We start from the raw sequence: 23,893 nt of genomic DNA on the forward strand, positions 1-23,893 counted from the left end.
TTCAGTGTCCAGTTCCCAGGGAGGCCACCAAGAGGGCCATGATGGAGACCGAAATTCAGCATTTGCTGGATATTTCAGCCATAGAACCGGTACTGTTTGGTCAAAGGGGTTTGGGGTTTTACTCCATACTCTTTCTGATACCAAAGAGTTCGGGGGGGGGGGGGGCAAAGGGCTATTTTGAACCCGAAGGACCTCAGTGTTCACATACAATACAAGAGGTTCAAGATGCATTCACTGCATTCGATCCTGGGAGGCCTCAGACATGGGGATTTCTTAACATCAATAGACCTCAAGGAGGCCTATCTCCATGTACCCATAAGGTTATCTCACATGAGGTTTCTCAGGTTTGCCTTTGCTGGCCGTCACTGGCAATACCGGGCCCTTCCCTTCGGCCTGTCATCAGCACCCCGCACCTTCACCAAATTACTAGACGTGGTAGCAGCACGTTTGCGGGCCCATCCTGTCTGCCTGCAGTGTTACCTAGATGATATGCTGATCCAGTCATCGTCTCCCAGTCAGGCACAGCGAAACCTTCATCTCACCATCCAGACTCTACAGGATCACGGCTCCTCAGTAAACTGGGAGAAAAGACATCTGACTCCCTCTACCAGACTGGTGCATTTGGGGGTGGTAATAGACACCCAGTTCTCAGGTGTTTCTGTCACAGGACTGCAGGGACAGCATCAGACAGCTGATAGGGCAGGTTCAGGCATCAGGTTCAGTGCCCCTTCTTCTTCCGTCTCAACTATTGGGGAAGATGATATCTTGCCTGGCCCTAGTTCCCTGGGCTCGGTTACATACCAGAGCCTTGCAATGGTTCCTCCTTCCCAGTCAGAAGTCAGGGAGCAGCAATTCTCTAGGCAAGGTCAGGGTTCCTCCACAGGTGCTTCGCTCCTTGGATTGGTGGCTGTCAGAAGCCTTGGAGAAAGGATGTCTGTTTCGGGACCCTCCCAGACTGATATTGACATCAGGCGCCAGCCTTTTCGGTTCGAGAGCGCATCTGGGAGCCTCCGTGACGCAAGGGCGTTGGTCTCAGGAAGATCTCCAGAATGATATCAACTGGCTGGAGCTGAGGGCAGCACACCTGGCACTTCGACACTTTCAGGCCGAGCTGTCGGATCAACATGTTCTGCTTTTAACAGACAATGTTACAGCCAAGGCGCATGTCAACCATCAGGGTGGCACTCGGTGGCACTCGTTCAGCAGTCCTCATGCGCGAGGTGAGGCAGCTGTGTCTCTGGGCGGAACGATATCTTCGGTCCTTGAAAGCAGAACACATCGCTGGGACATCCAACTCCACAGCAGATTGGTTGAGCCGGACCACGATAGACCAGGCCAAATGGTGCATTCACCCGGACTTGTTTTATCTCATCACAGTTTGTTTCGGGGACCCGATCCTGGACTTGTTTGCTACCCCGCAGAATGCTCAACTTCCACGGTTTTTCACCAGATTTTGGACTCCAATGGCCGAAGGGGTCAATGCCCTTTGCTGCCCGTGGCCGACCGGGTTGCTGTATGCATTTCCTCTGATTCCCTTGTTCCAGAAGGTGATTGGGAAGATTCTAGTGGAACAGGCGGAGGTGTTACTAGTGGCGCCGTACTGACCGAGATGTCCATAGTTCGCAGACCTCATGTCACTTTCGACAGAGCGTCCCTGGAGGTTACCACCACACCGGGTCTCCCTCAGTCAGGGCACCCTTCAACATCCAGACCCTCAATGGCTTAAGTTAACTGCCTGGCGATTGAGCAGGAAGCTCTCTAGAGGGAACACTACCCCTCCGAGGTAATTTCCACTATTTTAGCTTCTAGGAAACAGTCGACAGTTCGATCTATCAGGCCAGCTGGGCGGTGTTTTGTCACTGGTGCGCAAAGAATTCCTTCGTGCCAACAGCAGTGACGGTTCTGCAGGTTCTTGCCTTTTTGCAGCATGGCTTAAAGAAGAAACTGTCTATCAATACGCTGCATCATCAGGTTGCAGCTTTGGCAACGGTTTTACCAGGTGAGGGACCTATTTCTCTTTCACATCATCCCAAGGTTTGCAGTTTCTTGAAAGGTGCTGCCAAACTTGTTACCGCCCGTGGTCCACCGCTACCCAACATGGGACCTTTCGCTAGTCTTGCAGGCACTCACCTCACCTCCCTTTGAACCTTTAAGGTCTGCCACTCTTCGGTTGTTCACATTTAAAGTTGCCTTCTTAGTGGCTATTACTTCTGCACGCAAAGTTTCTGAGCTGGCGGCGCTTTCGGTCCACCAGGATTTGTGCATTTTTCACCCGGACCGTGTCATTCTAAGATTGGACCCTACGTTTGTTCCAAAAGTTAATTCATGGTTCCATAGGGCGCAGGAACTTATTTTACCAGATTTTTGCCCTAATCCTAGGAATCAGACTGAAAAGCGCTGGCATACCCTTGGTGTGCGCAGGGCCTTGCAACGCTATATCAAAAGGACGGCCTCGTTTCGATGGACGGAGGCCCTGTTTGTTTCATTTCAGCCCAGGTCAATGGGGAAGAAGGTTTGGTTGTTGGTCGTTGGCTCAAGGCATGCATCGCATTGGCCTATGTACATCAAGCTCTTCCAGTGCTGTGTCACATCACGGCGCACTCTACTCGTAATGTGGCCACCTCAGCTACTTGGGCTATGCAAGCCTCCATCTTGGAAATCTGTAGAGCAGCGACTTGGACCTCTCCTTCACTGTTTGTGAGGCATTACAAGCTGGACCAGTTCGCATCAACTGAGGCGGTGTTTGGGAGGCGTGTCTTACAGAGAGTCCTACCGGCCGAGTGGACCCTGGACCGATTTGCTTCCCATCCTTCTTCGACTTAGCTTGGGTATATCCCAGGCTTGGACACTCCAAGCAGTGCACAGGAGATTGAAAGTTGGGCTTACCTTGAACGTTCCATCTAGGTGCACTGCTGGAGTGTCCAAATCCCACCCTGGCTTGTGCTGGTTCAGGGTCCAGGAGTGGTCGGTCTTCTATCGGATGGCGTCTTCCATGGTTCTGGTTTTGTTGAAAAAACTGAAGGCTCGTCCGGAAGGTGGAGGGCGTGGCCAAAGAAATTCCAACTCAATGACATCATATCTGACTGATAAGAACCCAGGCTTGGACACTCCAGCAGTGCACCTAGATGGAACATTCAAGGTAAGCCGAATGTGCAATTTCCCCTCTTATGTTACTCATTTTCACATCTTAAACTCTCCCAATAACCGACATAGTTTTGCCCATATAATCCTCCAAATCACAACTTAATCATTTCTACTTTCATCACAATATATAATTAAAAATATTTCAATCATTACAATTTCCCTAATCAAATTTAAAAATGTTCTAGCTGTTATCCAAGCTACAGTTTAATCCTTTTTTACTTTCACCACCATATACCATTAAAGGTATTTCAATTGTTACAGTTTATACTTATTCATATTTCAAAAAAAATAAAATAAAAACTTATCATTGTCTAGATTTCAAAAATACAAACACAAATATTCCAATTATTATTCATTTCATTTTTACAATCATGATTTCCCATTTATTTCTTACTACTATTCATATTTCAATTCTAAATATGTATAACATTTTCTCTTTCTTTTTCTTTTTCTCCCTTCCCATTTTTATTTTTGCCTTTTTCTTTCTCCTTTTTTTCTTTTGTGTTTAAAATCTTGAACTCTCCTTTTTTGCCCTAAATTTCCCATTGTTTGCACCTACCTTTTTTGGTGAGGAAAAAGAAGAAAAAGTAATCTCCCTCTGCCTCTGCCTAATTTTGCCTCATTGCACCAAACAGCAAACAGCCTCCTTTACTTTCAGTTTCAGTTTCAGCATAGCTTGATTAACACAAAAATCTGCTCCAGCAATTTTCTTCCTTGAAGCAAGCAGCAGAGGCCCACAAAACAGCTGAGAGTTGGGAGGCCGATCTAATCAACTTGTGCTAATTAGCCTATGCTGAAGCTGAAAGGAACTGTTTTTTCTTGCTGTTTGCTTGCAAGGAGGTAACTGTTGCGAGGCACAGGCCAAAGGGTGGGGGCCAGTGGGTGGGCAGGGCTACATTCGGTGTATAAGACACACCTAAATTTTCACCCCCTTTTGGGGGGTAAAAAGGTGTGTCTTATACTCCGGTAGTTTTGACAAAACTATTATTTTGTTTGGACAAATTTACCTTAAAGGAGTTGAAATGATCTCTTCCACAGTTATAACGAAATCCATTACCATCATTTGCCTACCAGAAGATCTCTAAAGAAAGTAGCTAAAGAATCCTGCAGAAGATTCCTTTTTTAGCTTCCTGCACAAGTCCTTCTCATCTTCCTGTGATCCCGACAGTCTTCCAGTGATGCAGCCCATGAAACTTTGTGAAACTTTCTGTTCAAGAACTTGGCCATTTGGACAGACTAGCTTAGATACAGCCTTCTCTCTGCACAATCAAACAATTCTAAGTAATATCTATCAGTGCAACAAACATTATCCTCAAATTTCTAAATATAACACCAATTTATTTTTAGAATGCCTTGCAAGCTCTGCATTTTACTAGCAGAGGTAGTTATTTTACATTCTAAGCATATTCCCTGTTCATGAACAGACAATTTGCATCATATACTTCATGTGCATATGTAACTACAAAAGCTATTTAAAATTTAATCAATAATAATTTTAAGTAGGTAGTGAAGTGGAGCAAAAGAAGGGGGAAAAAAACTGTTCTAAAGCCTTTCCTTAATTGCCAGGCTATTGGACGAGGCAGCAAAAGAACAAACTTGCTGATAAAAATTCAGCAAACCTAATATACATGTAATTTAATCAAAAGGATTATGCATGTATATATCATGTCTTTCCTTCCCGGAACATTGTACAAATAAAAGAATATTTAAGAATATTTGTGTCAAATATGAACTGATAGTGAAAATATATAAATAGATCTATTAGAGTAATAGAAAGTCCTAGATATTTTCCATTTCATTCCAGATACTTGCCAGATTAGATTTTCTATTCACATAACAAAAGTTGTAAATGGCACATTATCTACTTTCTTTTATTTATAAAGCAGACAAAAATCCATTTTATTGAACTTGATGCTCACTACTTGCTCACTAATGTAATATTAAGGGCCTTTTATATTACTGGAACAGAGTTTCAAATTAAATGCAAAATGTATTTTGTCAAGTGAAGCATGGGAAATGCAGTCATCCTTACGTTCCAAAAGGCTGACTTCAATGATGCTGACAGGACCTAGCTGGTATTATACAACTTCTATTACTTGTGCTGGAAAATTCATTCCTGGATTATGCTCTAGTTTAGTAATACAACTCTTATATATTGCTTAATAAAAGATTTTAGCAGTTGCAGATCTGAGAAAGTTCATATAAATTAATTAATATTAATTAATGTGTAACTTTGTTTGAAAGCTACAATCCACATTTTTCAATTATTTTCAACAGATCCAGAAAAAGTGCCTTTTTATGAACCCCAAACCTGTATGAATTGAATTCAGCTGAATTTTATAGACTGATATGGAATTGGTTAATTTAAAACAAAATTTCATTTCACCAGACCAAGTATGAATCTGCCTGTTAGGAACATCACAAATGAAATGATGGCAACATGGCTCACATATCAAGATCTGTATTCATATACATAAAATGTTATGGTGAATAAGAAAATAACTTGATATCTTGACAAAATATCTACCATCAGATTTATCTTTGGAATTAGGTCAACATCTATTACTTCACATAGTCACATGAGCAATCACAAGACTCACAATAGATCCTTCATTTTATCCTTTACTCCACAAATTTCTGTTTTAATTTAATGTTATTAAATTAATAACATTAATTGGAAACATTAGTTGGAAACAAAACAAGAAGAAAATTATATTATATGGTAGGAACATTGCTTAAAAACCTGCTGGAGCCGACCCCCTTACCTCTCCCATATTACAGTTATTTGCAGTTCTCTCATGTGAGATTGTAACAGTCCATATTGGATTTAGAACTTGGATTTAGGATTCTGAACTTAATCAGATGGTCTTTGTATAACTTTGTAGAATATTAAACTTTGTATAATATTAAATGCATTATACGTAAATATGATTGCATATAAAATACAATTAATTAATAATATTTTTGTCCTCCTCCTTTATCCTGGCAAGTCATTTTTTGGGAGTTCATCTCATGACATGAACAGGTATGAACTCCCAAGCAAGACTAAATATCTCTGATTTAGTTGATGAAAAAGTCCTGATATTGTTTTGGAACAAAGATGATACGGAAGAAAAAAGGCAGTTTGCTTTAGTGGTTAAGGTTCCAGATTACAAACCAGGGGCCTGTGAGTTTTAATTTCAATTTATGTGTGAAAGCCATCTGGGAGATATTGGGCCAATAATTCTGTCTCAACCCAACTTACCTCATAGGGTTGTTGTTGAGGGGAAAATAAAAGAAGGAAAGAATATTATTACATATGTTCACTGCCTAGAGTTATAAAAAAATAATAATAAATCCATTTTAGTTTCCTAAGCCATACATCTAACTATCTTTTCTTCTTTTGTGTTTCCAACTTTGGCATTCCAGATTCCAATCAAAAGCGTCCATGCAATCTAATTGATATTATTTGTCAAATACTGTTCTTTTTAGACTCTTTCAAACTATAAAAATAGCACTATTTCTTTGTTTTTCATGACTTGAGTAATAAACAATGCAATCTTTTCAGAGAGACTGTCCCATCCCAATTCAGCTCAATTTGCTGATATGTCAGATCTGCTTCAGCTTGAGCCTCAAAGAAAGAACAATCTTTAACTCCATTTGTTGAGAAAGGTATAGTTTACCAGAGATCACATGAAATACAATAATGCAAAGCCAGAACTGAAGATCGCATGCCAAAATCCCCAAATCTAACTTTCCTTTCCTTAAGTACCTCCCACTGCTGCTCCTCTCCCATGTCCAATCAAATTCATAGATGTTTTCAGAATGTTTTCAAGTGTGGGTTGGTATGCAGAAGTATTCCGTTCTGGTCGACTTTGAAACCAAGTCTCAAGGAGACACAGTGAACTTTTTGTATTCCTTGAATCCTACCCCCTCCCATTCAGTCCCCCTAGAGTTTATGGCGGTCTGGTATTGAGTGACAGCAAAAGGCAAGTATGAAGTGACAGCTGACATAATGCCTAAGATGTCAGTTTGTGGTTGTTTAATATCATTTTTCACTATGTTGAATTATGTCAAGCTCCCAAATCTAAGAAAGGTTTTGTTCTTCCAAGTAGAGTTCTTTACTGTTCTACACCTATAGACAGAATCTTGCCAAACTAAACCACTCTGCTATCCACAGAAGCCTATATTGGAGAGCTGTTAGGTAGGGCTTCTCTTCACTCTCTTTCACATAAACTATCTGAACTCAGCTGTTTCTTATTCCTCTGGATTGCCCTTCTTCCTGGGAATACATACCGGTATAATCCACCCCAGTTTCCCTGTGTTCGTGCTCCTTACATTTCATGCTCTTACTATAATTCTATATTTACAATTTTGGTTTTTTCCCCCTTTTCTATATGGCAATATCAACAATTAGATGCCCCAAAGCCTTTAATCTAGCCATTCCATTAGCACTGTTAATTCTCTCTCTCTCTCCCTCCCTCCCTCCCTCCCTCCCTCCCTCTCTCTCTCTCTCTCTCTCTCTCTCCCTCCCTCCCTCCCTCCCTCTCTCTTTCTCCTACACTTTCTTTTTAAACATACAGAACTAGATATTAATTTTAAGTACTTTACACATTAACTGCAGTCTTATGCCTATACAATACAAGCATTACATAAAATGAGGAACATCCTGAAGAAACAGTATAATGACTCATAGGCAAGAGAATTTAAATAAATTGTTCTATTGAAATTACTGGGTTAACATTGTAACTATTTTATAAAATCTGTTTTCTTCTTCAGTCTAGCAGTAACTTCAAGCACTTATTTGATTCAGTCTCTAGATCCATTACTAGGTCAATCAATCTTTTAATCAATGTATTTATTCTTTCTTTTTCACAAAACATTGCATCCCAAATAGTTTATAGAAGTTGGAAAAATAGCAAATAGGGGGAAGTGCCATGCATAACAATATATCAATTAGCATTAATATTGAAATATGCAGAATAATTTGGTAAGAATTTCTTATCAGACAATACAGTATAAAAACACTGAAACAATCACATTCATAAACTTAATTCAGGAAGGCCTCATAGATTTACATATACAAGCAGGAAAAAATAATAGATCTAAATACTGTGACAAGCAAGTCAAATCACAATGGAAAAAATATAACAGAATGCTGATAAATAGCTTCATGTTTTCTTCAGTGCCATGTGGAAATACAGTTCTTCATTAGCCACCATTTATGCCAATCCCTACACACATACACATACACACACACACACACACACACACACACACACACGAACTTAAAAATGCTCTGAAAAAAAATTAACACTTTTCTGATTAGCACCCAATTGGACCAAAAATAACATCTGTTGAAGTTAAGATTGAGGGAAGTAGACTGACAGAGTTAATAGACACCGGATTTGAAAAACATTCATCTACAATATAATAGCTTTTATTCAAATTGGAGCCTTCAGCTGAACTCAAAACTGCAGGACTCCTTCAAAGCAATGCAGAGTGTGCAAATAAAATGATAGAAACATTTCTGTATTGAAGGTTTCAGAAGGTTACATCCCAGGGAGTAAATTAAACACTTCGAACATACAATGTTACAAAAGCACATCATGGAGCAAAAAGACCTCTGACGGCACCTTTTACAGTAGTGATTGACAGTAAAAAAAAAAATATGGCACTGAGTAGACTTAAGCATTATTTACATTATCTCAGATACTCAATGATGCCAATATGGAGAACATGCTATTTATATATGTCTGCTCAGTTCCAGATCTGTAGGTGGGCTGCTTTGATTTATTTTTTTAAGCTATACTGCAAAAAATAAGCATGCATCAGGCTCAGTATCTGTGAAATCATTTAAATTTGTCCACAAATTTTTAATATATATGGCACATTCTTAGTCTATATGCACAGGTAAAGCTTTCAAAATAAATCTCAATTGTGTCAATTGAGCCAGCAATGTGCTCTGGCAGCAAAAAAGCCAAAGCAATCTTTGGCTGTATTAACAGAGGGATAGAATCAAGATCACATGAAGTGTTATTACCACTTTATAATGCCTTGGTAAGACCACACTTAGAATATTACATTCAGTTTTGATCACCACAATATGAAAAAAAGATGTTGAGACTTTGGAAAGAGTCCAGAAAATAGCAACAAAGTTGATTAGGGGGCTAGAGATTAAAACATATGAAGAACAGTTGCAGGAATTGCGTATGACTAATCTAATGAAAAGAAGGACTAGGGGTAACATGATAGTAGTGTTCCAATGTTTGAAGGGCTGCCACAAAGAATAACCTATTTTCCAAAGCATCAGAAGGCAAGACAAGAAGCAATGGATGAAAACTAATCAAGGAGAGATTCAATCTAGAACTAAGGAGAAATTTCCTGACAGTGAGAACAATTAACCAATGGAACAGGTTGCCTTCAGAAGTTGTGCATGCTTCATCACCAGAAGTTCTTAAGAAGAGATTGGATATATATTTGTCCAAAATAGTATAAGATCTCCTGCTCCTGCTCCTGCTTTGGAAGACCTCCAAAATCCCTTCCAATTCTGTTATTCCCCAAATGATTATTTAATAGGGTTGTGCACAAAGATCCCAGCTAATGGAACAGTGCTTGAAATTACAAATGTAGGTCTATGAACTCTGTTCTTTGTCAAACTAAAGATAAGTTTATATGACTCCATCTGGAAAAATCAATGTTTTCTACAAAATTAGTTATCTATTAAAAGAAAAAAGAAAAAGAAAAGAAACAAAAAAACCCAGAAACTGCATATTGTTTTGAACTGTTTAATTTTATTTCAGAACCACGTCCTGATTGGGAAGGGAAGCCACATCCAGTTCCAAATCTGCCTGGGAATTCTCTGTTTGATCACATAAGACCATGATGGCAAACCTATGGTACGCGTGCCACAGGTGGCACACGTAGCCATATCAGTGGACACGCCAGCTCAGCTCTGGTGCACATGCATGCGCTGGCCATCTGATTTTCGGGCCTTCTGGGCCCACCAGAAGTAGGGAAACAGGCTGTTTCCTGTCTCCGGAGGGCCTGGGGGGATTTAGAACCCATTTTTCTTTCTTACCTTGCTCCAGATCCTTTCTATGCATCTGCGGAGGGCAAAAAAAGCCTTTCCCACTCCCTCAGAAGCCCTCCAGAGGCCTGAAAGGGTCCATTTTCCAACTCCTGGTGGGACAGAAGTGACTTTTTTGCTGTCCCAGCCTCCAGAGACTTCTAGAGAGGAGTTGGGAAATGGGCCGTTTCAGGCCTCCTGAGGGCCTGAATGGGAAAGGCTGTTTTCGCCCTTCCCAGATACATAGAGAGGATCTGGAGTCAGATAAGAAAGAAAGAAAAACGGGCCTACCTGGCCATCGCATGCCAGAAGCTGGGGGGAGGGGAGTTGTGCACGCATGTGCAGGGCAGGGTACATAGAATTATGGGTGTGGGCACGTGCACGTGCGAACCTCCCCTGCCCCCCCTTCCTGGCACGTGATGGCAAAAAGGTTAGCCATCACTGACATAAGGTAACAAAATGATCTTCCCAAATATTAGCTGTTATAAGATACAAAGGGCTTGTTTATTTATTAATTTGTTTGCTTGCTTTTGTTATTTATATTTTTGAACAATGCTTATCTTTGTTTTCATTAATAAACAGGTTAAAGTAGCAGTACAAAGAAACATAGCGTCAACACATTTGAAAAACTGTAGCTTGAAAGCCTTTGCCAGTCCTTAGAATTCTACGATTCAACACATGATAAAAATGAAATGAATTCAACAGTCCCCAAAATGGATGAGTCAAAGTTTCATCAAAAGAAACAGAAAACACATTTGAGAATATTTTATTTTAAAAGTAGTAGTTTTCTTTTCTTCTCACAAAGAAACGTAGTTCTTTTCTTCTCACAAACCAGAGGGAGATCTTTGGAAACTCTAATGAAGACTGATCTTTCACTGAATGTTATCAGCTAAACAAACACAAGTTTCCATAGAAGCTGCACTTATTGTTGCCATGTAGATAACCATTTTATAACTGCAGCACTGAGGTAATTAGTATTTACTTTATCCTCCATGTGTGCTAGTAAGTCATTGTCCTCATAACAAGTCCATGATTAATATGTGTGTCTGTGAATTTTAGATTATTAATTTGCTAAATGACAGTACTCTGGCTTTTCTCAAAATTGATGTGAATTGATGTTGATACAAATTATCCCATACCAATTACAATTTATAAAACCATTAAGCATTGCAAATGGGAAGATAAATCATATTCCGTATTACTGATTCTTTGTCTTTTGCTTAATGTGTACAGGAAACATTATTTTTGATTGCATTAAAAATAAGCAATCAAGGTCAAATAAGATTGGTATCCTGGGTATATTCCAGCAGTCCGTTTCACCCCAACATGTATTTTAATAAACATAATATGTGCTTTCCAACCAGCACCATCCTTTCATTTAAAATGTTCCAAAGAAACATCAAAGTATTAATTAAAACCATGCGGCTGAATCATATTTATATAAAATATAATTAGCAATTCACAACATGTCCCCAGGTACCCAGATAACACCAGTTGCCTTAAAGGTCTATCATATAACCCTGGTAATCTCATGGGATGAGCAATGCAACCAACAACCACACTGAACATGTCCCAAAGGTGCTTTTTCAAGAGGCAACTGGACTTTCTTGTTTTTCTTTGAAGACATATCACTTCTCATCCAAGAAGCTTCTTCAGAGGAGCTTCTTCAGGGAGCTGAAGAAACTTCTTAGATGAGAAAGAAACTTCTTTAAAGAAAAACAAGAAAGTCCAGTTACCTCTTGAAAAAACAGCTGGCTGACTAAGAATCTCCATTACACATTGGACATGATATATAGCTGTTAACACCTCAATGTTAATCCTACCATTATATTCTCTATTATTTTAAAGGAGATTTAATGCTACCAAAAATAATGTTGGCTTACACAAGGTGATATGGAACAATGGATTTAGGAAATATTGCAGCCATTTTATATTAACAGTTGAGTGTTCTCCAGTGCTTTCTCTAGAGGAAAGATGAGGTAAAGGAAAGATGTCTTGTGAGAATAGAAAGAGATACAAGGAATGAAACAGATTACTTTCTTCTTGATAATGATCTGTTCAGAGGCCAAAAAAAAAAAAAAAAAAGGAACAGCAACCCAAGAATGCAAGGCCTTAAAAATTTCTGATTAGATAATGTAGACAATCTATCTGTGGAAGGAAGAAGGTGTGGCAGGGGGGATATGATGGTTGGCAGGATCAATAGCAAGGAAATATGCAACAAATGAAGAGCTACAAAGCAGTTTTGGGAAGGAAGCAATTCAAAGCAAGAGTGAAATCCAATTTTTTTCCCTACCAGTTCTGTGGATGTGGTTGGTAGGCATGGCAGGGGAAGGATATTGCAAAATCTCCATTCCTTCCCCTCCTGAGGGAAGGAAATTGCAAAATCTCCATTCCCACCTCACTCTGGGGCCAGCCAGAGGTGGTATTTGCCAGTTCTCCAAACTACTCAAAATTTCCGCTACCAGTTCTCCAGAACCTGTTAGAACCTGCTGGATTTCACCCCTGATTAGACTGATTTAGCCAGTCTAAAAGGAAAATTTTTGGCTTCAATTGAATATTAATCTTTAGAATCATCTGTATGAATCTAATTTTTTTTAGCTTTTTTACATGTCCATCAAACATGATAAAGTATACACATCCATAAGCAAAAGAGAAAAAGAACAATATTAGCTCTCTATAACATTTCAGGATTCATACCATTAAGTTCATTAGTAGAGCATTGTTTGAAGCAACTATATCTCTGTGACATTGTTTTAATAATTCATATAGATGCATTATTGTTGCTTATTGTGCTAATACTGCTATTGTTCACAATACAATGTAAAAGATTTTATTTCTTATTGCATTTGTCAAGGAGTGGGAGGGAAATAACTTTGTCATCCAATTACTTTTATATACTTTGTTTTTTACCTACTTTATTTCTTTCTTACTTTATTTCTATTTGCATTCAAAAATATAAGTCCAATTGAATGTTGTCTTTCTTCACATGGCAGCCTTCTAGTACTTAATTCCCATGCTGAAACTGGTTGGAAATGAAACTGGTTTAAGAGACTACTGTTCAGTTTTCAATCTACTCTCCCATTTTGGCAACAATGCTGCTTCGATGTCATTTCTGCATGGCAATTACAATGCACCTTCACTACATTCTCCCTACCTCAAAAAAATCCCACAGATGTAGCCTTTTTCCTATCACTTTCACCAGTAATGGAAACTTGTAGAACTCTTGTCAATTTCATCTAGATTAAAAGTTTTTTTTTTAAAAAAAGTATAGAATGAATCTAGTAAAATAAAGCTAATCTCTGATCTTTCACTGGTCTACCAATGGAAGGCTGGAAAAGGAGAGATGTCAAGCGGTTCACTAGTTTTCTTACCATTTATAATTGTCCTAACTATTAACATGATATTAGCATGTGCAAGCAGGAACTTGTGAGGGATGCTTACAGAGCACCATGGGTGGGTTGTCCCAGGTATGTAGAAATATTAATATGAGCATTAATAGAATAATTCCCCCTGTTCACCATAGAACAGTCTATACAGAAAGACAGACGATTCAGCTGCCTCTGAAATGAAATGTGCCTGGAGAGCAGAATCCAGTGACTGCGCATATCACAGAGCACTATTCATGAAGATGAACAACTGTACTCTTCACTTAGGACAAGAAAAGATAAGTGGATATTGCCTTCATAGTGGCATGAGAATTGACTAAGAACTATGTTGTGCACTCTGTTTTCATAAACAATAAGCCATGTTCACAACATGCTAAGCAGGGGTGGTATTCACTTACCTTCGCTACTGGTTTGCAAATGTGAGCATGTACACACTTGGTGCAGAGTTTGTCTCCCAGTTGATGTCAGGATAGTTAAAATCCCCCATTACTATTGTGATGTGCTTAGTACCTTAGTTAGCTGACTAGCAAAAAGTTCATTTATTTCTTCTGTTTATTTATTTATTTTTAAATTTGTATACCGCCCTTCTCCCTGAGGACTCAGGGCGGTGAACAGCCAAGTAAAAACATAAACTACAAACATTAAAATACAATTAAAAAGATATATATAAATTTGGTCCCATGATTAAAAACAATAACAGACAATTAAAAACATTTTAAAAAGTGTTAGGCCAGCCCGGCTTGCTGGAAAAAGAAGGTTTTAAGGGCATGGCGGAAGGCACCGAGGTCTTGGATTCTCCTTATCTCGCCGAAGACTCACCCCCGATAGTTAGTGATGGAGTCAACTGACTATATCGGGATGCCGGGAACCACAGCCACTCAGTCTTGGAAGGGTTGAGCTTGAGCCTGTTCCTCCCCATCCAGATCCGCACAGCCTCCAGGCACTGGGACATCACTTCAAGGGCATCGCTGGGGTGGCCTGGGGTGGAAATGTACAGCTGGGTGTCATCAGCGTACTGATGATACTTCACCCCAAAGCGACGGATGATCTCGCCCAGCGGCTTCACATAAATGTTGAACAGAACGGGCGAGAGGACCGACCCCTGAGGCACTCCACATATAAGAGGCCTCGAGGTCGACCTCTGCCCCCCTGCCAACATGAACTGTGTCTGGTCTGAGAGAAAGGAGGAGAACCACAGTAACACGGTGCCCCCCATTCCCAACTCTTCCAACCGGTGCAGCATGATACCATGTCGATGGTATCAAAAGCCGCTGAGAGGTCTAACAGGGCCAGAACAGAGAAGCAACCCCCGTCCCGAGCCCTCCAGAGATCATCTACCAACGCGACCAATGCCGTTTCCGTGCTGTGCCCAGGCCTGAAACCCGACTGGAACGGATCTAGATAAGACGTTTCCTCCAGGTACTGCGGAAACTGTCATGCAACCACACTCTCGACAACCTTCGCCACAAAGCGAAGGTTGGAGACGGGACGGTAGTTGGCTAATACTATGGGGTCCAGGGAAGGCTTCTTGAGGAGAGGCCTCACCACCGCCTCTTTCAAGGCTGTGGGGAAGTAACCCTCACTCAATGAAGTGTTGATAATTCCCTGGAGCCAGCCTCGTGTAACCTCCCGGGAAGCCAGTACTAACCAGGAGGGACACGGATCCAGTAAACATGTGGCCGCACTAAGTCTCCCCAGAATCCTGTCCACGTCATCAATGGTCACAGAGTCAAACTCTTCCCAGATAACATTCTCAAGACTATTCCTCACCACCCTGCCCGAATCTACCCAGTCAGAGTCCAAATCCCCCTGGATCTGAGCGATTTTGTCATACAGATATTGTCCAAAATCCTCGGCCCTGCCTTCCAAGGGATCCTCCCGCGCTCCCGGGTGGAGCAGGGAGCGGGTCACACTGAACAGGGTGGCCGGACGATTCTCTGATGATGCAATAGGAGCGGAAAAGTAATTAAATTTTGCCACTTTTATCGCCACTAAGTAGGTCTTAATATGCGACCTTACCAATGTTCGGTCAGATTCAGCGAGACTGGCCCTCCAACCGCTCTCTAGGTGTCTTTTCCGGCGTTTCATCTCCCTCAGCTCCTCAGTGAACCAAGGAGCCGTGAGGGATTGACACCGGGTCAGAAGCCGCAAAGGCATGACTCGATCCAAGGCCCCATTAGCCGCCCTATCCCAGGCAGCCACCAGGTCCTCGGCCGAGTCGTATGCCAGATCTTCAGGAAATGGCCCAAGCTCCATCTGGAACCTATCAGGATCTATCAGGCGCCTGGGGCGGACCCACCTAATTGGCTCCGCCTCCCTGCAGCGCGGTGTAGGTTCGAAGGTCCAGACGAAGGAGTGAGTGATCTGACCATGACAAGGGTTTCATGTCTATATCCCCTATAATAAGACCACTCAACCACTGGCCAGAGACAAAAATCAAGTCCAGAGTGTGTCCCCCCTGTGAGTGGGGCCATGAACTAACTGGGTCAGGTCCATGGCCGATATGGAAGCCATGAACTCCCGAGCTCCGGGAGTTCATGGCTTCTCCAACGTTTCACCATCTCCGACATTTCACCAACGGATGGCAAGTTGAAATCACCCATGACCATAAGCCTGGGTGTATCAACTGCCACAGTGGCTATCACGTTGAGTAGCTCAGGCAGGGCCATTGCTAGGCAGCAGGGAGCCAGGTACATAAGCAGCAAGCCCATCTGAACCCCATGACCCCATCTCACAAAGAGGGACTCACATCCGGCAATCTGTGACACAGTGGTCTTTCTCAGATCAAGACCTTCTTTAATAATAACCGCCACCCCCCCCTCCCCTCCCCTGGGCCCTCAGCTGATGGAATGCTCTAAAGCCTGGTGGGCACATCTCAACCAGAGGGACCCCTCCCTCCAGGCCCAACCAGGTCTCCTTAATACCCGCCAGGTCTGCTCCCCCCTCTTGAATAAGATCGTAAATGAGGGGGGCCTTATTTACCATGGACCTGGCGTTGCACAGCATCAGCCGGAGGCCCAAGTCCTGAGTAACTGTGCCACCTAGTATCCGAGAGGAGCCTTGGGGACCGGGGCACGCAATTGCTCTCAAGTAGCGAGTGCGCACCCCCGACACATGATATGGTCCCCTGCTCCCGCCATATCTGTCCCTCCCATCCATCGTGCTGATGGTACATCCCTCATTAAGATAGCCCGCCTTCCCCTCCCCAATCCCTCGTCCTGCACCCTCCAAACCGTTACTCCATGCCGGGCTCGGCCCCAACCTTGGTGGACTACCCCCCCACCCCCCTTGGTCGCCCTCCCAGTTCCCCTTAAAAAATTATTAAAAGCCCTAATTAAAAAAACCCTCAATCCCCGCTTTAAAGCATGCCACCTCTCGGGGCTCCAAAGCCCATCCTTAAGGTAGGCCTTCGATAAAGTGGAAGGCCATTGCCACAAGAGGGGGGCATCTCACAGCGCGAGCAGATCCGCCGAGGTATAAGCCATATGAGTATGACGAGGTAAGGGAGAGTAACTCTGGGTGTCAGCGATGGTCCTAGAGGTGCGAGATAGCAATACGGTTGGATCTGGGTAAAACTGGAGCCTCTCACTCTCTCATAGCGATGGGGTGTCCAGGTCAGATAGCTGCAATGCAAGTAAATGGCCACAGCCATTCTCTCACAGCGGCTGGATGTTTGGTGGGTGGCCTATAGTATACACCTACAGCAATGTTTCTCCCCCCCCCCTTTAATATCATATCTGCCCTCATTTACTTGAATTTCTAATTCACTCTGTTTATTCCTCATACTCTGTGCATTGGTGTATAGACATTTGAGTCCCTTTTGATTGACCCTGTGTTTACTGTCTACATAACCTGTGTTGTGCATGACTGCCCCTACTTTCTTGCCACCTGTTTGATTAGTGCACATGGTATGGCACTCACTATTAAATGCTTGGTTTAACTTGACAGCAAGGTTGATAATCTTACCCGCACAAACATCTATGTTACATGTACTCAAAACCATATTAATTTTAGATTGCTGTGGACAGAAATGTTCTGTATCATTTAGTTCTCTGTTTCCGCTGTTCAGTTTAAATGTTTATCCAGAAAATCTGTGAATTTAATGCCAAGTAACTCAGTCCCTTTCTTTGATGGATGCAAGCATCTCTTTTGTACAGTTTTTCATTGGACCAGCTACAGACATCATGACTAATAAAACCAAAGCCTTCCCTTCTACACCAGTCCTTTAGCCACACATTAAACTCTGTTACACACTGGCCTTTTCCTTTTTTATTCCTTATATACTAGTAAAACCTCTGAAAAGATAAGTCTACAACCTATACTACTAAATTCATACTCCAAGCTCTGGAAATCATTCTGCACAGAAAGTACATCTTTTTGAGACAGATCATTTGTGCCAAAATGTATAATAGCATCAACATTACAGTACTTACTGGCATTCTTGACAATCTTTAAAATACGCCTCTTGTCTCTGCTGGCAGTAGCATCTGGCAGACACCTGGCCTCTTTCATAACCTCCATATCCTTTCCTAAATTTACATCCTTTACAATTGAATCACCAACCAGAAGGTGGCTTCTCTTTTTAGATACCTTGCTCTTCTTGATGTGTAATATCTGATTCACACTTTCCCTTTTCCAAAGTGAGTTCTTCATCTCAGACCACGATCCACTCTTATTTGAGTTATCATTATTACAACTACCTTGACCTGTCACTTTAGTGTCCCTATTAAGGTCAGCAAGGACACTGTATCTGTTATGCTAGGACACAGCGAAAGCTTTGTGTTTATGGTTCACAGCTCTTACCCTGCCAGATCCCATGGTTGACCATACTGCCTTTCTCCTGCTGTGGGGGGGGGGGAGCTGATAGCGCAGCAGCTCAATAGAGTAGAATGGCTGAATGGGATGCCTAATTTTTGCTTGGAGAGCAGAGATTAGAGACTCTAGATAGGTAATCTGTCCATGTAGACTAGTAATTTGTTTACAAAGAGGACACTATCCAAATTTGAAAAAAGTACTGCAAAAGATAGCTGCAAAACAAGTATTGCACTGAACTAAGCCAGTCATTCTGAAATAAAATAAAATCACAATCTCAGGCACACTTACCCTGAATGTATTATTGCTATTTTTGGTTTGTAGTTATATGATTCATGTGCCGTTAGGCATGTGGGCCGCTATCTTTGTCTTCTGTACTCCCTGTCAGGCTCCTCCACTTACAGCCACACCTCCTCTAAGCAGCCTCTAGGAAGTTCAAATGCAATGGAGGCAGGCTCACTCTACCTTTGTCCTCTGTACTCCCTCAAAGTCTCCCCCACTAATGCAACTTGTTAAATGACCTGATATGTTCAATGGATTGCTTTTATGAAGTATTTTTTTATGTTTAATACTGTTAAACTTAACACTATTAAACATTGCAAACTATTTTGAGATTATTTGTAATAATATATGATCAATAACTATTTTATATAAATTAAAATTACAAACCTATGTAATCAGTCAATTATTTCTACCAGTAATATTTTAAAAATTGAAAGCTTACATTAAATGCAAACCACACACAAGACTAACTTGACTATTGTTATTTTTCCAAGTACCTGGAAATGTCACTCCATGTAAGTATTCTATGTATTTTGAAGAACATTCTCAGCTAAAAGCTATAACTTAGAATAAAACAAACTAAATCTTGTAGTAAACCAAACTGAAGGCAATGGGATATTTTTTTAGAGAAATCCCTTGCATCATATTTTGCTGAATGTAACACCTATGTAGTTTTCTTTTAAGATATTGATGCCTGCTTCAAAATGGAATGTGGAATTCTACACACACACACACACACACACACACACACACACAGTGATAACAGTTGATTTCTATAAATCGGGAAGAGTGATTAAATGCCACACAAGTTATTGCATGTGGTAAAATAAAGTATTTAAACTGAATTTTCCATGAGACACAGAATGTTTCAGCCAATGCCATCAAAAACACTTCTCCATCCTTATCCCAGTTGTTAACAATACATATGGAAAAATCAGTATGTCTGAGATAAAAAAAAAACAAGTAAAAATAGTCTGGTGGCGCAGCAGACTAAAGCACTGTTATTAACTGTTATTAACATCAAGTTGTCTGCAATTACTGTAAGTTCAAATCTCACCAGGCTCAAGATTGACTCAGCCTTCCATCCTTTCTAAGGTAGGTAAAATGAGGACCCAGATTGTGGGAGCAATAAGCTGACTTTGTATAAATATACAAAAGTATGAAGGCTATTGCTTAACGCATTGTAAGCCACCCTGAGTCTCTGGAGAAGGACGGTATATAAATCAATTTTTTTTAAAAAAATGATATTTTTTTCTGAAGTGCATTTACTTCTTTTGAATATTATTACCCTGTATTTCTGATTAGCATAGTCAACATGAAACACTCAATAGGTATGTTTGTGTTCACAAAATTTTCATCGTGCCCAAATCAAAAATTCTGTATCACTTGAGATGACAACTGTATGTATCTCCGTGTTTAAATTTATATAATAAAAACGTGAAATAGATGAAAAAATCATTCAGAAAGGAAATGGAGATGGAGAAACATCTAGGAGAATCAGGAAAAATAGAATATTTTCTTATTGTCAGTTCTGGCCTGCCAGCCTGGTATTATTAGGACATTAAACATCTTAGAGCCATCTAATGACTAATGTTATAGATGGAAAAATGGGATTGCCCAATAAGAGCAATTTCATTTATCAGCAACCAGCTGATGAAACAGAAATAAAATCAGTTGGTTAGACATATTCCTAAACATCTTTGCACAGGGACAGCACAAAGCCACACTAATAAAACAATGAAACTATTCCTATAAGTATCTTTGTGGCATCAGAAAGCTGACATTCCTGTGACTATTATAAATGGGAAATCAAAGAATTAGGTGCAAAAAAGAAATGGGAAGATTCAGATAGAATGTTATGCTTAATCATAACATTTTTCTACCAGAGTAATGGCATTAATTCCTCAAAAATGATATGTGAAGTTTATATTTTGTTTGCTTGACAGTCCTGATTTGCTGCTGGCATCTTTCTATCCAAAATCACAGCTCAAAGAAATTAAGGTTTTCAACTTTTCTTGAAACTCAGTGTGATTGTCTTTGAAAATTTCACATTTACTTAAAAACATTAAAAAGCTTTAGAGAAAGCTCTTTGTGTTTAAATGGATATTAAGGAAATTGTTTCATCAACAATGAAATGCTTCTTGCTAAAGGCAGAAAAAAAAATATTTAAACATCATTTAATCAGATAATGGAATAAGCAATTAAACACCTCTTTCGACCCAGCAGTATCCATTAGTAGCTAATTCTGGTCGACTGGTTTTAGAAAATCCAGTTTCAGTGAATGGACCTGGGTTCAAAAATACTCATAATTCTCATCCTACCTTTCCTAACATCCTCATTACTTAAAGTACTAAATGTTGGTAATCTAATTCTAGGAAAGTACCATTTTCTTCCACTGCCCTGACTATCTAATATATATAAAGTAATATATTGAAAATTTCATTGTATTAATTAGAATACTTAATGGAAATTAATATCTTCTGACTCCTGCTTTCTGATAAAGACATTGGATCAATTTATAAACTGACACATAAATGAGTGTTTCATCATAAAAAGAACAGCAGGCAATAAGAAAATGTTATGTTCACAAGACAGGGGAGATTAGAAGCGATTTATACCAGTAAGTAAAAGACGCAATGGAATAACTCATTTTTAAAAGGATTCACACAGGGAGAAGAAATCATATTACTACTCTGTGAGCTCAATAATAATACATCAAAAGGTGTCCTGCAGTGGTTAATAACACAGACAGATGTGTTAGAATTCATTAAAAGCTCAAGATATGAAGTCCTTTGCAGGATTGGGTAAATAGTATAATTTATCACGGTATGAAAGTTAAAACATAGGCTCTTGAAACACATAACTGACAAGTGATTGGTGAAAATAGGTATGGCCAAAGAACAAAACTATCCTGCCTGGCCTACCAGCTCTTTTCAGTACATGGATGAAGCAACAGGCATATATTAGTATTGTGCTAGATATAGAGGTCTGGAAAAGTTATGTATAAAATTGATATACGTGATCAGTAAGTCATGTTGCTTATTGCTCATATATTGCATTACATTCGTTAACTCCTATCAGACAAGAACTATAATAAAAATATTCATAATTCATATAAAATTAATCCACAGGCTCCATATCATTCTATTATCTGAAAAACACTCCTTCACAAAACTTTTTTCAATTTATTTCTTAATCCAGGATTTTAAAAGCATGTCAGGTTAAGCTCAACCAGCAATTTTTTAAAAAGGCAAACTACACTTTTGTATCCTTTTCAAAAGCAAGATTAGTATTTGCTGTTAATCGCTGTTTAAAAGATCCCAAATAATCTGGCATTGACATAATTTGAAGGCAGTTGTAAATAATGCACGGGCCCAGGACATGTATAAATGGAAAGCCTGATATGTATTCTCCTTGTCCTTCAGAAAAGAAAATGCACTAATCTGTGAACTACAGTTTTAGTAAAGGCTTATTACTAGCTAGTCATAAGGGAAACCTCAGGAATGTTGAAAGAGTAGTCCTGGTTCAGACAGATCCCTAAATAATCCAGAATTCTCTTCCAACTATGATTAAACACTAATGGGCAATCTTGAAGCAAGTTAAAAATGCAGTATAGAACTGAGTATGAATGTTGTGTGAGTGAGAGATAGAGACAGAGAGACAGAGACAGAGAGGCAGAGAGCGACACAGACAGAGACAGAGACACACAGAGAGAACACAGTATGATAAATAAATCGAGCTTTTACCCGTCCTTAAAATATTTGCCAAGACCAAAGTCCCTGAAAAAAGCATAAAGAGCAGATTATCTGATTTGGGCTGCAGTTGGGATAAAACAAAGGAAAGGCTTGCAGTATTTTTTCGTCTACAAATTGAAGCCTGCATAAGATTCTGCAGGGAAACATTTTTTTTTCCATACTGTATCAGCTGATTTCAGAATGCTTGATAAATTCTAATCAAAACATTGACGAACATTTGATATTTTCCCTTTTCAATATTTCTTTTAGTTAAACATAAAATGAGACTCATTCAGTGATCTCTTTCAAATTCAAAGATGCAGCAAATCAAGGATTTGTGTTGCTCTACAATGTTTCTAGTCAAAACAATGTGGATCAATAAGTAGGAAAAATAACTATCAGGGGAAAGTTATATCTTAGGTACGTTTATTTGGTTTTCTGCTGAAATGTTATGACAGTTTAATAGTTGGTGTCAATATTTCTAAATTTCTCTAACTTTATCACTTTGAAGAGAGAAAAGCAAGAGACAACTATTCCCAGGATGCTTCTAGTGGTAGCCTGTAATCAACAATTTAAAGTTTCAGGACTCTGATGTTTAAATCTCCCCACCTAAAATCTGGGAAGGATGTTTTTGCTTGTGATGAATGGCCTTCAATCCAATTAAAGTAGGGACACTAGATGCCTAAGAGATTCAGGTCTTAGATAATTATTTGCTGGTCTATGTTCATTGTAAAGATTTAATTAGATTAGGAGATTAAGTGCAAAACACAAGAAACTTCAGCCATTTGGTGATTTTTGAAATGAGTCAGTATCAACTATAATATGTTGATACAGTTATACAGAGGAACTATTGAGTCTATAATTTGTACTTCTAAAATTGTCTGGTATTATACAGCAATCATATAGGACAGGTAGATTCCAATGAACAGAACAGAATAGAATAGAATAGAATAGAATAGAATAGAATAGAATAGAATAGAATAGAATAGAATAGAATAGAATAGAACAACAGAGTTGGAAGGGACCTTAGAGGTCTTCTAGTCCAAGCCCCTGCAGGAAACCCTATAGCTGTGATGGAGAACCTATGGAACGCATGCCACAGGTGGCATGTATAGCCATATCAGTGGGCACACCAGCTCAGCTCTGGCGCGCATGTGCTCCAGCCAGCTGATTTTCAGGCCTTCTGGGCCCACCAGAAGTAGGGAAACAGGCTGTTTCCTGCCTCCAGAGGGCCTGGGTGGGGGGGGGGGAAGGCCTGTTTTTTTTTTCTCACCTGGCTCCAGATCCTCTCTGTGTATCTGCGGAGGGCGAAAACAGCCTTTCCCATTCCCTCAGAGGCCCTCCGGAGGCCTGAAAGAGACTCCTAGAGAGGCTCTGGAGGCTGGGGACAGCAAAAAACGTCACTTCCTATCCCACTGGAAGTTGGGAAATGAGCTCTTTCAGGCCTCCGGAGGGCCTCCAAGGGAGTGGAAAAGGCTGTTTTTGCC

Source organism: Pituophis catenifer, unplaced genomic scaffold (genome assembly GCF_029215685.1).
Source record: "Pituophis catenifer annectens isolate HBS135680 unplaced genomic scaffold, rPitCat1.0.hap2 SCAF_4, whole genome shotgun sequence".
Lineage (NCBI taxonomy): Eukaryota > Metazoa > Chordata > Lepidosauria > Squamata > Colubridae > Pituophis > Pituophis catenifer.